At 32.0% G+C, this 14262-nt stretch overlaps 1 protein-coding gene across 1 annotated transcript in view; it reads right to left on the minus strand.

Moving 5' to 3' along the window:
- LOC136407988 (GTPase-activating Rap/Ran-GAP domain-like protein 3) overlaps window positions 1-14262 on the minus strand; it is an 83991-nt gene that overhangs the window by 66393 nt on the left and 3336 nt on the right. The gene's annotated exons all lie outside the window — the stretch shown is intronic.

Genomic DNA, 14262 nt, shown 5'->3' on the forward strand with positions numbered 1-14262 from the left:
CAAATTTGTCAAACATCCAAATATAGCATGAACAGACTTTACTCTCAATGCGATTAGAAATTTACATATTAAACAGAAAAAGATGCATTCAAGACTTAAAAAGTAATATAAAAATGAAACTGTTTTAATAGTTCATTTCGCAAAACGATAACCTGTAAAGGCAATGATCTCTGGTTTAAACTAAATGGAAGGTGTTGGATTTTCAAATATTCTTTAAAATTTTACGTTTTGTTGTGTGGTAAAATATCAATTTGCACAAATGTTAGGAAGATAACGATTAGCGCACGCATGTCAAATGCTATGGTTACTGTGCAATAGCCCTAAAAAATTTTTGACACACGTCCCTTTATTTTCGGGTCTGATAAAAATTTGTAATGCACTTGTACAGGGTGGTCCACGTAAGATGGTCCACTAGTTTATATCAAAAACCGTAAGGTTTAGGAAAAAAAGTTTAATACAAAAGTTATTCAATTTTTCATGAATTTTTATTTTTTAATATTACATTTTCAAATTTATATTTCAAAAAACAGGGTGGTCTTGACCGTGGAATGACAAAAATACATTTTTTTAAATGGAATACCCTATGTTTTGTTACGGATACTAATTCTGCTTGTAATTATAAGTGTTTTTTATTATTATAAAATGTGAAAAATGTTTAACAATTTTTGAGTTAGTTCAATTTAAAGTAAAGATTAAAGGAAAAATAAGCTTCTAAAAATTCTCAATAAATTTACAAAGTATTAATTGATTCGTTCGAAAACTTGTTAATTTAAAAGCAAAGGGTGATTTAACTAGAATATATTTTTAATTTTCCAGAAATTTTATACAGGGTGTGAAAAAATATCCAAACTTTTCACATTTCACGTGCCTCAAACTCAAATTTTTTAATGCAACACCCTGTATTTTTTTGAAAATGAATTCTTGTTTCAATTCCTTGTGAAATGATATATATATATATATATATATACATCGAAGAGATCTTACACACTTAGCTGAATAATATTATTACTAATCATTTTTTCCATTTAAAGTACTAATTACCTATTCATCATTAAATTGAGTTATAATTATAGAATTCTCTTCTTTAACTATATACATTACATTTATACATATATTTATACACTCGATATGTTCGATGAAAATATAATTTAATAATAGATATTTAATTAGTGGTTTAAATAGAAAAATGGTGATTAATAATATTATTGAGCTAATTATGTTAGATCTTTTCAATTTAGATATATAACATACATATATGTCGGAATAGCGTTTGATGCGTTTTCCATTTTATAGGAAAGGTATCTCTTTAAAAGTCAAAGAATGAAAAGACAGACTAGCGAATTCACTACCCCACGACCGCTCTTCTGCTTGTCAATCTATTAACTGCCTGTTCTTTGTCCCTGTTGTCTTAACTTTCTCAGTTCTGGTGAGTCCTTCAGAACCGTGGGAAAAGTACCTGCTAGTCCCTATTACAAAGGAACCAATAGTTTAGTGTCACCCAAATAATTAGCACACATCGCCACTTAAGAGCGTCGTGGTATTAGTGACCTCGCTCGACAATGCTTCTTCTTAAGAAGGCTGTCAGCCTGCCCTACATCTTATTGTCTCTTCTAATATTACACTTACAGAACTAAAAAAACTAATAAATCTCCGACATATACATATGTATATATCATTTAAAAGTGAATGAAAAGAAGAATTTATTACCAAAAAGAAATATACCGTGTTCTATTTAAAAAATCGAGTTTGAGGCACTTGAAATGCGAAAAGTTTGGATATTTTTTTCACATTCTGTGTAAAATTTCTTGAAAATTAAAAATACATTTTAGTAGAATAACCCTTTGTTTCTAAGCTAATTTTAAAAAGCTTATTTCTCCTTTGACCTTTTTTTAATTCAATTTCTCAAAAATTGCTAAAAATTTTTCATATTTTGTAATAACAAAAAACGCACATTGTTAGAAGCAAAATTAGTATCCAAAACAAAATATAGAGTACTCCAGTTAAAAAATGTATTTTTATCATTCCATAGTTTTAGGGATTACCCCGTGGCTTTGAAAATGTTAAAAAATAAGAATTCATGAAAAACTGAATAATTTTTATATGAATTTTTTTTCTGAACCTTTCCGTTTTTGAAGTAAGGCAGCGGATTATCTTACGTGGACCACCCTGTGCAGGAAAACGACTTTGCTATACGCTCGTAGGGTAATAGAATTAAAAATTTCCTAAATTAAAACTAATTCATTTGTCAAATTTGGCCACTGTAATCGTCCATTATTTATACGAGGCAAACATCTGCTTTTCATGGCGAATACGGATTTTTCACAAATTGGAATAACATCTAATAAGCTCATCTACACGTGTATAATTCAAATAATAGCGACTTTTGTCGCTAAACCAATAACCAACCCCATACTCGGAGAGAAACCGGAAAACTACACGACAAGCATGACCAATGAGGTGACCGCTGACTGGAATATAAAGTATTTGCGGGTGGATAAATAAAAGCAAATAAACTTATTTATGCAGTGTGCTATTTCGAAGAAAAAAATAATTCTCAAAAGGTCCTCAATCCACCTCCAGCTTTATCAGTTAAAACCGACTTATCATCCCTTAAAAACTTTCCAGAAAGTTACTGGGCAGTCACGCAAAAACCTTAATATTAATATTAAAATGCTTTTTACCCTCTAAACTGGGTCCTAACTACAAGGGAGTTAACCCAAAACATCACATTAATTTAACATTTGGGTCAGCTTTGACGTTACAGTAGGTTGGATTAGTTTTAGAAATGGCTGAAATGCATTACTGACAAGACAGCAGTAAAGATGTGTTTTTAAAGGTTAATTAACTTAACAAATTTACTGTGTCGCCAGAAGCAAGGACATTGAGTATCAAGCGAATGAATTTAACAGGATATTGCGGTCTATAAATTCCCATTTTCCCCTAAACCTCACCAGAGCACACGATGTAACTGCCATGTCAGGCCATTGCAAACATAAAAAGGCTTTCGAGTTAACCTTTTTTCTTATTTTTATGGACACGTAAACCTTAGGGAATACCTGCGAGAGAGCATTAATACCCTATCTAGTCCACGTGAAATTTAATGCTTTCTTGATTTTCCTTTCTCGAGTTTGACCCCTATTTACGACTTCAGATCTCATAGAAGCCCTTGGGAGAAGCTTTCGATTCCACAACTTGGTATAAATTGGCTTTACCCCCCTCTCCACTGGCACAAAATTTAAAGCAAGAAATACGAATTGTTTGTTTCCAAACGAAACAATTTACATGTAAATCGAATTTCACAAGGACACTTGAACCTTCAGTTGTCGACAGCCCTTCGAAAGCCCAGTGAAACCATTCTCGTGCAAACAGCCATAAATTTTGTAATAGTTTGTCGAGCGTGAATTTATGGCTTTTATATGAGGAAGGAAAAAATGGCCTCGGTTTTAATGGATTGGAAGTTATAGGTATTAACCTTCAAAGTTCAATTATCAGATTGTGTGTATTTAGGAGCGATAGTTGGCAGCTGTGGCTTAAAAAGTCTTGCGTTATTTAAAATTTTTGGACGCAAAACCTTCACTCCGGTATCATCCGTAGCTTCACAAGTTGAGCAAGTCTAAGGATAAAAATATAATGAAGCATCGCATCTCGTCAAAAATTTAACATCACCGCCGATTAACATAGTGACAAAATTCGCATTGCCGCTTATCGTAGTTCATTTGTATAGTTTCTTCCGAACAAAGAGGTAGTGAAAATGTTGCCTGATTCACTTAGAGATAGTGGCTCGACAAATACCTTGATATGGTAGCTATTATTAATTATGCTCTATTTATGTTAAGTCAATCACAGAACAAGTTTCAAGCACTTCGCCGTTGAAAAACAAAATGTTTTATTCCTCATTTTACGGCGATGTGTGGGACGAGGAACGATGCTTCACTATGCTTTTATCCTAAGCTTCATGTTCAAGTTCATCATGTTTCTACTCTAAGCATCGCACCTCGCCTCCTCACATCGCCGTAAAATAAAGAACAAAATATTTTGTTTCCCCAAATAGCAAGAAAGAAAAATCGCTCTTGCTACCTGAGTGTCACTATTATTTTTTCTTCCGCACTGATGGTCTGCTTATGTACGTTGGCATATACTATGTCCTTCAATTCTTGGTTTAATAAGATGCAAAATGTATTTAATCATAGACTGGGTAATTCTTAAGTATTCATACTATCGATCAGGACGTCCTTTAAGTTGCTGATATAATTGAAAGTATTCACTAAGTGTAGTATACTGTTGATTTACTGCTTGCATATATTACCTTTTATCTTCCTTTCCCGCCAATAGCCACCATATTAAGGTATTTGACGAGTCACAATCACTATCTGTATCAGACGACATTTTTATTACCTCTATGTTTGTAAGAAACTATACAAAGGAACTACGATAAACGGCGATGTGAATTTCTTCACTATGTCAATCAGCGGCAATGTTCAATTTTTGGCGAGGTGCAATGCTTCATTATGTTTTTACCCTAAGCGTCTCTTAAAGTGACCATTCGCAGTCACTCCAGCAGTTACAGCATAGCAGTGAAAAGAAATATTTGTGGCCCAATGATTGCAGCTCCAGCAAAAGCTCTGTGGCACTTGAACTCATTCCGCAAGAATAACATACTACTTCAAATTAATTTTGTTCGTGAGAGCATGAAGTGATTGAAGCACCAGTTTCAATACAACTGAGCCGAGTTTAAATTTCAGCTTTCCAATTGGGTTTTTAAAATACACAAAACTGTGCCCACAGCCCCATGAAAACTAAAATTTAATCATCGGACAACAGCTTTCAAGCACATAATTAGGCCTATTATCCATTCTAGACATGAAAAATATTATTAAGCGGGAATAATAAAATGAAAATGGTGACGAGTGGGTTGAGGCAAATGCCTCAAATTCAGTCAGGTCCTCAGAGACAAAAGTAGCAAAACAAGCTGAATAGGTTCAGAAACATCATAGCAGACATTAATGTTCTGAAATCACGTCAAATAAGGATGAACGGGTCGACTGAACTTGCAACCATAGCTACAACGAAACAAGTAGCAGAAGACGAGGGTAGTAAACAGTACCTACTGATAGTCTTTTGCGACTTTGACGATATATCCCTCAGGGACACTTCTGGATTCGGAGAAAGTTCTTTCAACCTAAGGTTTTGAGTGGGTGAGGCTTTGCCGAATCCCGCACTACCTGGTCGCTAGAACACCAAGCCGGCTGTTTTTCTGAAGATTTTCCTCGTGACAAAAGTAGGACTTTGCCTCCAGAGGAGAATGTAATTCCATTATTCGCTCCCCTTCAAAGTATTATTGAGGTATTTTAGCAGGTGGCAACTTTTGAAATGGGTGCCTTATATAACACAACTTAGCTAGAGTGAACTAAAATACAATACAAAGTAGAATTAGTTTTGAATAATTATTAGACAGAATTGAAACCAATCGATTACACTGTATTGCGGTCAGGATGAAATTGTTGATTGGCAACACAACTAACATAAAGCTAAATTAAGTTCCGAATTGGATATTGAGGCCCATTAGATAATAATTTTCAGGGAAAACCAGTTACATTCAGTATTTTATAAATATATTTTATTTATGAAATTTTTATTACTTCAATAAGACATGGATTTCTTAAAAATGTTTTCTTATTTTTACTGAGGAATATCCTCTTAAAATTGCGTTGCATGTTGAGCCATCCCCCCCCCCCCCCCCCCCCCCCGTATATGTAATCTGAATGAGCAGATATTATCGCGCTTATGTCAGACCGTATATTCACCCAATGCCGAAAGCATCCCCTGACTCTCAACATCCCTAAAGGTTTAAAACGAAAACAAAATGTGGTTCCTATCACCCTATTATTTCACCCAAATTGAACAAAAAAACTTAAATTTTCAAGATATCGTCTTCTGATATTCCGAAAATTCACCCAATTTCATTTTAACGTTTTAAGATAACATTGTTTCTGTCATGATTAGTAATTTTTTTCTGTTTTTAATAAAAAGCAGTGATTTGCATCCAAAGCAGCTTTCGTTTAGATCTCCACAAAGAACGGAAGGAAAACAGATTTATTTTTGAATGAAATGGCTACCTGGAAATTCATTCGAGCTTATGTGAGCGAAAAATGGTTAGGATTTTATATATTTCCCACCTTCAGGCATTTTGGGACAGTGTTACGTAAAAATTTCCTCTTTTTCAATTCGCTTTGAAACCGAGTTTCATATAATAAGCCAGATACAGTTTTCAGCGGTGCTCGAATAAATATAAATTCTAACGATATCCTGACTGTCCCTGAATTTTTTACATTTTTTCAATTAATATCTCTCTTAGGCCAAGTAGATAGAGAGAACGGAAAGTTGGAAAGTTTACGACTTCAAAAGAGTTTAAGTTCCGTGAGCAATTCTCATAAAGATGGCAGTTTATTTAATTTCTACAGCGGTAGAATTTTTAGTGGTTCTTGTCCGTAGCTCAAATCATTTATTAATTGTACCATCTACATAAATGAGAATATATTAAGATGTGTTGTACCTAAAAAACTCACGTAAGCACGAGCAACAGGAGTTATATATTTATCAGCATCATATCGTGATCAACATTTCATCTCATTTTTATTTGATCTTACGCAGGGTTATTTAAGTATGTGGTCAAACATCAAAGGGTGATTCTTTGAGTGATTTTAAGATTAAAAAAATATATAAACATAGTTCCTGTAGTGCTTTGTTTACAAGATACAGGGTATTAAACCGATTTTGTTGAAATTTGGCAGCGTTATTTATGGTCATTATTGTTATTTATTTACTACTGACTTTTTTTAAACTTTTATATTTTTTTGCGCATTATGCACAGTTATGGCCATCCAGGTCACCGGATTTAAATCCGTCAGATTTTTTCCTTTGGGAACATGTAAAGACCTGCGTTTATAGAACTCCGGTTAACACCGAAGAAGAATTAATCCAACAGATACGGAATTCAAGTAATCAAATAAGATATATGCCGGGAATATTTCAACGTGTTCGGCAATCGATGTTACGACGAGCTAATGCTTATATTGAAGTTGAAGAACATTTTCAGCAAGTATTGTAAGTTTCGTGTTCCTTATTGTTAAATATTGTTTACTGAAATAAATTGCGTACCATTTGTTTAAGTGTAGTTTTAATAAAGCATTTTTCTTGTTTAATTTTTCTTAAATTTCCAGAGTTACGCCTGGGCACGCTACTAGCAAAAGGACATAAACAATTTCTACTTTAAAAGATTCCTTTATATTACAGTAAAAATTGTTACCAAGTTTCAACTTCATATTAGTTTATGTCTTCTTGCTATTTAGGAGTTTTTTTTAATATGTAACGATTGTTTTTTTACGTTTGACACCCTGTATCTTAAAAACGAAGTATTATCGGACATATGTTTATACATATAAACTTTTCGTCTTAGAATCACTCAAAGAATTATCCCTTGAAATTTTTCCACGTCCTTAAATTACACCCTGTATATTATCTTGTATAAGGACGCCTGGCACCATGAACAAGTGGATCCTATTAGGGCCCTATAATAAAGGACAACATAAAAGCACTCTTAACTAGTGAAATGTGTCATTGTTCTTCATAATTTTCTATGAGCACTGCAAATTTAATCTTTGTGTGTATTGGTTCTCAAGTGAAATAAAATAATTTTTTAAAGCAATTGTGCAAAAAAGTGAAACATAATTGAGGTCAAAGGAACGTTCGTTATCAATGTGAAAACGTAAAAAAATTGCTAAACAGCCTAGTCACTATGTTTGAATCTGCTGTAACGAGATTGATCTTAAGTCTAATCTTGTTTAGCACGATTTTTAATGCAGTGCATATGCTTCCAGATATTGAAAATATATCCAGAACGCAAAGAACGTAAAGAATCTTATAGTTCCCAGACTGAGCTTCAAAAATAATTCCCGTGAAAGCTTTCTTGAAAATGTTAATACTGCATATACTGTTAGATAAAAACTACCCTAGGGCCATTAAACATAAACCTTTTTAGAACTTTTATATTACATTAAGGGCTTTTACTTGGGCAACTTGAAAGTTCTTCAGAGTGAAAGCTATATCATTATTTTTCATTTAGTTGATAGATTTATGTGGAAACTGAAATTTAGAATTATGGATGGAGATACGTATATTTCGAATTATAAGGAAATTTGTTTCTAAATTGGCTTAGACTCCAGTATCGGAATTCCGATTTTACGAGGTATAATGTTCGCCATAAACCGAGGAGTTCGTTTAAAGTTGCCAGCAGTTTCAGGGTAAAAACTAGTTCAGGAAGAGATGACAGTATGTTTCGGGTTTACACGACTTGCACGTGTCCAGAGGGACACTACTGCGACAAAAGGGGGTCTTGTGGAGTATCCTTACATCGTAAGATGTAATACTTGATTTACAGGTGATGAACAATTTTTAAGGTATATTGAGTTACACGAGAACCATATCTATATAGTGCGTCAAAGAAGTATGGAATTTTACAAATATTTCATAAACTACTGTACAGGATGGACCAAATTCGAGGCGTTTCATTGAAATCTCGGAAGCTATAAGAGATACGAGGTAGATTAAATTGGGGCAAAGTTACACACAAGTTTAGTGCCTAAGAAAATGCCACTGTGAACTGGGAAAAATTCCGAATACTTCCGAAGATACCCAGAAAAAACCGAAATTTTGCTATATTATTTTTATTTTTTCCTGACCTTATTTGAAGAGATATTTCAAAACAACTGTCACTTCATTATTACTACATTTTTTTGAAGCCCCTTAGCATATTAATTTGCATTTGTTTACCAAAATTGGACATTTTTGAATTATTACCGTTCGATTTTAAATAATTTAATTAGATTCATAAATTTAATTATTTTTAACCACTTCTTAAGTTTTTTATTCTTACAAATAACGCTCTGAAGATAATTGAGCAATTCTATTGAAAGTGTGATAAATTATTATCATATCACGCTTTTCAAGTGATGAGAACATTTCATTTTAATTTAAACAATTTGACAATTGTTCACTTATTGAAGAAAAAAGGAGAACGGACTCAATTCATAACCAACTACTTGTCCAGATATGAGTTTTTTTTAATACTCACAAGTCTTACCCGTTTGTTATATTTTATAAAAAATGATTTATATTATTCGTTTCATATATTAAAATTAATTGAAAACATTACGTGAGTAGAAGAAACTGCAACGAAGACAAACTTATGCTAAAAACGATGTGGAAGAGTGACAGATATATGCACTTCTTAAGAGAGAATTTTTATCACATCTATTACTTTTTTCAGTGGTTGTTAAGTCATGGTTGTTAGAAGGGCAAAAGGTAGTAAAAGACAAGATAAAAAATCCAGATCCGTATTTAAAGAAATTAAATTGATAATGGTGGTTCAAAGATAAAATGTCGGAGTTAAAATTTCCAACGTCATCTTGTAAGGACGAAAAATTAGTATTAATGAAATGATATTAGTTTTGAAAAATAAAAAAAAAAGCCAGGAAAAAATAAAAATAATATAGCAAAATTTCGTTTTTTTCTGGATATCTCCAGAAGTATTTGCAATTTTTATGCAACTTTGCCCCAATTTAAATGACCTCATACCTCTTATAGTTTTCAAGGTCCTAATGATACGCTTCGAATTTGGATCACTCTGTACAGTGTTCCGAAATTAAGTTGCATAAATTCAACAACATATTTTACAACAAATGAGAGGTCCAAAAACCTGAACAGGAATTAATCTGCAATAAATACCAAAAAAAAGGAGCTATAAGAAATAAATAAAAGAAAGGTTAAGTTGACACACTTAAGCATATATTTTACTATTGAATATGGTATCAAAACAACGCAACTTATTTTAAGAATAACTTATCTGTATTACGTGAAGTATAAATGCTAACGAAATAATAAATAAAAAGCGCTAAACGCAATAAGCACACTAAGCGTTAGAAATATATAAGTGTTAAAGCTTATGAACGGATTTAACTACAGTTTGTGTTGTTTTTAATCCCCTTTCTGCTAAAATATTTAATTAAGTTTAGAATATTCCGGTTGTGTTATAATCGATGGGACAAACACATGCGAAAATCTAAATTTCTTGTTAGTGCTAACCCAGCAAAATATTTGTTTATTTTATTTTTTTATTTTAAATTGTTCTTTTATCCATATTCCTGAAATGATAAGGAAAAAGACGGTCCCTATGAAGTCAAAAAAAACTGCCGGTTAAATCACAAAAACACTTACCCTCTAATGAGTTCTCTTATACTCTATTTAAAAAACAAATAACACGAAAACAGGTCAAAAATAAATACACCTGTTTTAAAATGTATCCGTAACAGCAAAACTACTCTTCGGGGTGTATTTACATAACTCTCTTCGAATGCGCCCTTTCTCTTTTTTTCTCTTGCTAAATATTTATTTAGGAAGCCGGCAATTCTCCATTTAATACTGCTTTTTCTCTTCTAATCTATTGTTCCGAACGATATCGGTAAAGCTTCCCTTCGGTATGAATGATAAAATTTAATACAATGGATATCGGTAAGTCCATAAGCTTCGTGTTTAGTTTTGATATGAGTTTCTCCTTGAAATTTAACAACCTAAAATTTCTCAAGATCATCATCCAGATGATTTTTGCTGGTAATAGTTGCTCTCTGACGAAGCAGAAGCTGTCCCATCAGAGCTATTCAGGTTCAGATATTACACAGCTTCATCATTACGTAATTCACCTCATATCACATTCAGTATACTCGTAGGTAATTTATGTAGGCCAGGCTGGATGAGATTACATGTCCAGTTCCATTAACTTGGTTTGCACAAATGGACAACTGTTTGCTAACAAGTCCCCTATTACTAAAGTATACTAAACCATAAACGGGTCTCATTAATATTATTTTAACAAAAAATCCCAACGTTTTAGATTCTTATCAATTTTGGAGCGATTGTGACCTAATTATTGCACGCACAGAATTTGAGCCACATAAACTAATTCTCGGCCCTGAGGGGAGAATAACAGAATTGCTATTTCCGTATTATACTTCTCTAAAATTGTTGAGCGTTGTGGTTATTTGTGTTACGACAACAAGGTATTGTATACCCACATTTGAGGAGATTGCTTGAATTGTATCTTATTACCAACCATATTTACGGTTGGTATATACCTTCCCGATGTTGTTTGATTTAAGATTTAAAAAATAATGAAAATTGGCGTATTTGTAAGGGTGGTTCACGCAAGATGGTCTACTACCTTATCTCATAAGCCATAAGGTTTAGGAAGAAAGTTATTACAAATATAAACAATTTTTAGCAGTTTTTGAGTTAATTCAATTTAAAGTAAACACGAAGGAAAAATAAGCTAAAAATGTTTAATTGATTCACAAAGTATTAATTGAATCGTTTAAAAACTTGTTCATTTAAAAACAAAGAGTGATTCAACAAGAGTATATTTTTTATTTTAGAGAAATTTTATACAGGGCGTGAACAAATTATCCAAATTTTTCACATTTCACGTGCTTCAAACTGAATTTTTTTTAATGAGATACACTGTATTTTTTTGAAAATGAATTTTTTTTAAATTCCTTTTCTTCTTTAATTTCTTTTCATTTAATTTAATATTAATTAATATTATTAATCACCATTTTTTCTATTTAAATTACATTACACACTGTATATGTTAGATATCTAAACTGAAGAGTAGCTTACATATTTAGCTGATTAACATTATTACTCACCATTTTTTTTTTTGTTTAAATTATTAATTACATATTTATCTGGTAACTTGTTAGTAATGTATCAATTAAGAATGTAGTTAAAGAAGAAAATTCTATAATTGTACTTTAATGATCAATATGTAATTAATATTTTAAATAGAAAAAATGGTGATTAATAATGTTAATCAGTTAAATATGTAAGCTCCTCTTCAATTTAAATATACAAGGTGTTCCGGAATGATGGTTAAACTTTTAGCAGGTTATTCTACAAGCCATTTTAGGGAAGAATCGTTCTATAAAGTTTTTTAATTTGGATCTTTCCTGTCGAAATATTCGAGTTTCAAAATAGAGGAAAATAATCTTTTTTTTTTCCTAAAAACCATTTACACTTAGGAATTTCAATTTTGGTATACATTATCAACTAGTCCAACACTATTTTTTGGTGGTGTCTGTTGTATGATTCACGTTTCTGGAGGGCTGAAATCAGCAGCTCCTAATTTTATTTCTTTCAGAACTTTTTCCTGCAATAGCCAATTTCAACAATTTTTTTTTTAAATACCACACATAATTTTAAAACTTTTTTCACTTTTGGCATTTGTTTATATAACCAACAGTTGGTGTGGAAAAAGATAAAAATAGTTTTTCTTACACTATTAAGCATTCTTTCGTCACCGGTTACTGATAAACGTAGCAGGCGATTGTTATGTTGATATTTTCCTGTTATTATATTATGTTAAACAAATCTCCATTATTTCTATTATTGATAGCTTTCAGTGAAAATTTCGTCAAGTTAATTTATGTGAAAAATTATTAGTATTAATTTGTTTCTTTAATATGAATATCATTTACACCAACGAAGAATATATTGAGATACATTTAATTTATGACGAAAATCGCGGTAATGCTCTTCAAGCCGTAAGAGTGTATGCGAAAAGATTAGATAAAGTTATTTTCAATTGTTCATATTGTTAATAATTGATTATTGTAATAATTGATTGATTAAACTATTTATTTCTCAATTTTTGCTCTAAATTCCTTGTTAGTTAAATATTGGTTCCATCTCTCAGATCTAGACTAAAGAAAGATAAGAGGTGCGCAATCCGGACGATTTTGTTGACAACACCAATACCCCCTAGATAACAATCGCCTACTGCATTTATCAGTAACTGATGACGAAAAGTTGCTTAATAGAGTAAGAAAAACTATTTTTATTTTTTTCCACGCCAACTGTTCGTTGTGTGAAAAAATGACAAGGGTGAAAAAAATTTTAAAATCATATGTAATATTAAAAAAAGTTTTGTTGAAATCAGCTATTGCAAGAAAAAGTTCTGAAAGAAATAAAACTAGAAGTTGCTGATTTCAGCTCTCCAGAAAGGCGTGTCACAGAATAGACACCACCACAAAATAGTGTTGGACTAGCTGATAATGTGTGCCAAAATTTAAATTTCTAAGTATAACCTTTTATAAGAAAAAAAAAGAAACCGATTATTTTGTAGTTTTGAAACTCAAATTGAAAAATCGTATGCAAAGATATCCCCCCCCCCCCCCCCCTGGCGTAAATAGCTGGTAGAATATCCTGTTAAAAGATTTGACCTTCATTCTAGAACACCCCGTGTAATACATACAGTGTGTAATATTTAACCTGGAATATCAGAATATCTCGAATACTATACATCCTATAAAAAAATGTTTAGTATCAAACTTTAATCACTCTGAGGGTGAAATTTATTGATGCTAAAGTTGATTCCCCTCTACATCCCATGTGAGTGGGGTGGGAATTAACCTTTTAATTTCAAATGGCAACTTCCTTTTTTTACAGATTCGGATAATACATCTAAAAATAAGAAAAATTTGTCTGAAATATTTTTTTCGATTCAGACTAAAAAACAATAATTAACGAAATTCAATTAATATTTTAAAGCGCAATATCCACTTTTAAACAATTTCTATTGGATAAAAAAATTCTATGGTAGTAAGATGTGATAAATAAACAGTAACATAAATAAGTAAACATCTACTTTTAAACATTCTGTTGTTAACAATGCTACACGATGGAGTATTTGACCATAGAAAAGAAAATCGAAATGGTTTTGGTGTGTGAAAGAGGTGGTAGACATTTAGATAATGCTGGCAATCTCTATGCCCAGCGTTTTCCTAAAAAAATACTATCTCGGACTTCTTCCTATCATGTGATTAAAAAATTTATTAACGAAGAGACTGTAAATTAGAAGAAAAGAGGTCGCCCATCTACTCTATGAGGAGAAAACAATCAAATTGCAGTCTTAAGTGCTATGGCTTTTAATCTCCAAGTGAGCACAAGAAAAATATCAGGATTATCAGGAATTTCTCATATGAGTGTATGAAAAATGCTGAGAATGCACAAGTTTCATCCTTATCATATCTTTTTACATCAAGAGCTTTTTGTGACTGGGTATTCGAACAAATAGAGAAAATCCCAATTTTTTCCGTTGTGCATAATTCTCTGACGGATCATTGTTTACAAATCATGATACAGTTAATAGGCAAA

The sequence above is a fragment of the Euwallacea similis genome, chromosome 1 (genome assembly GCF_039881205.1).
Source record: "Euwallacea similis isolate ESF13 chromosome 1, ESF131.1, whole genome shotgun sequence".
Lineage (NCBI taxonomy): Eukaryota > Metazoa > Arthropoda > Insecta > Coleoptera > Curculionidae > Euwallacea > Euwallacea similis.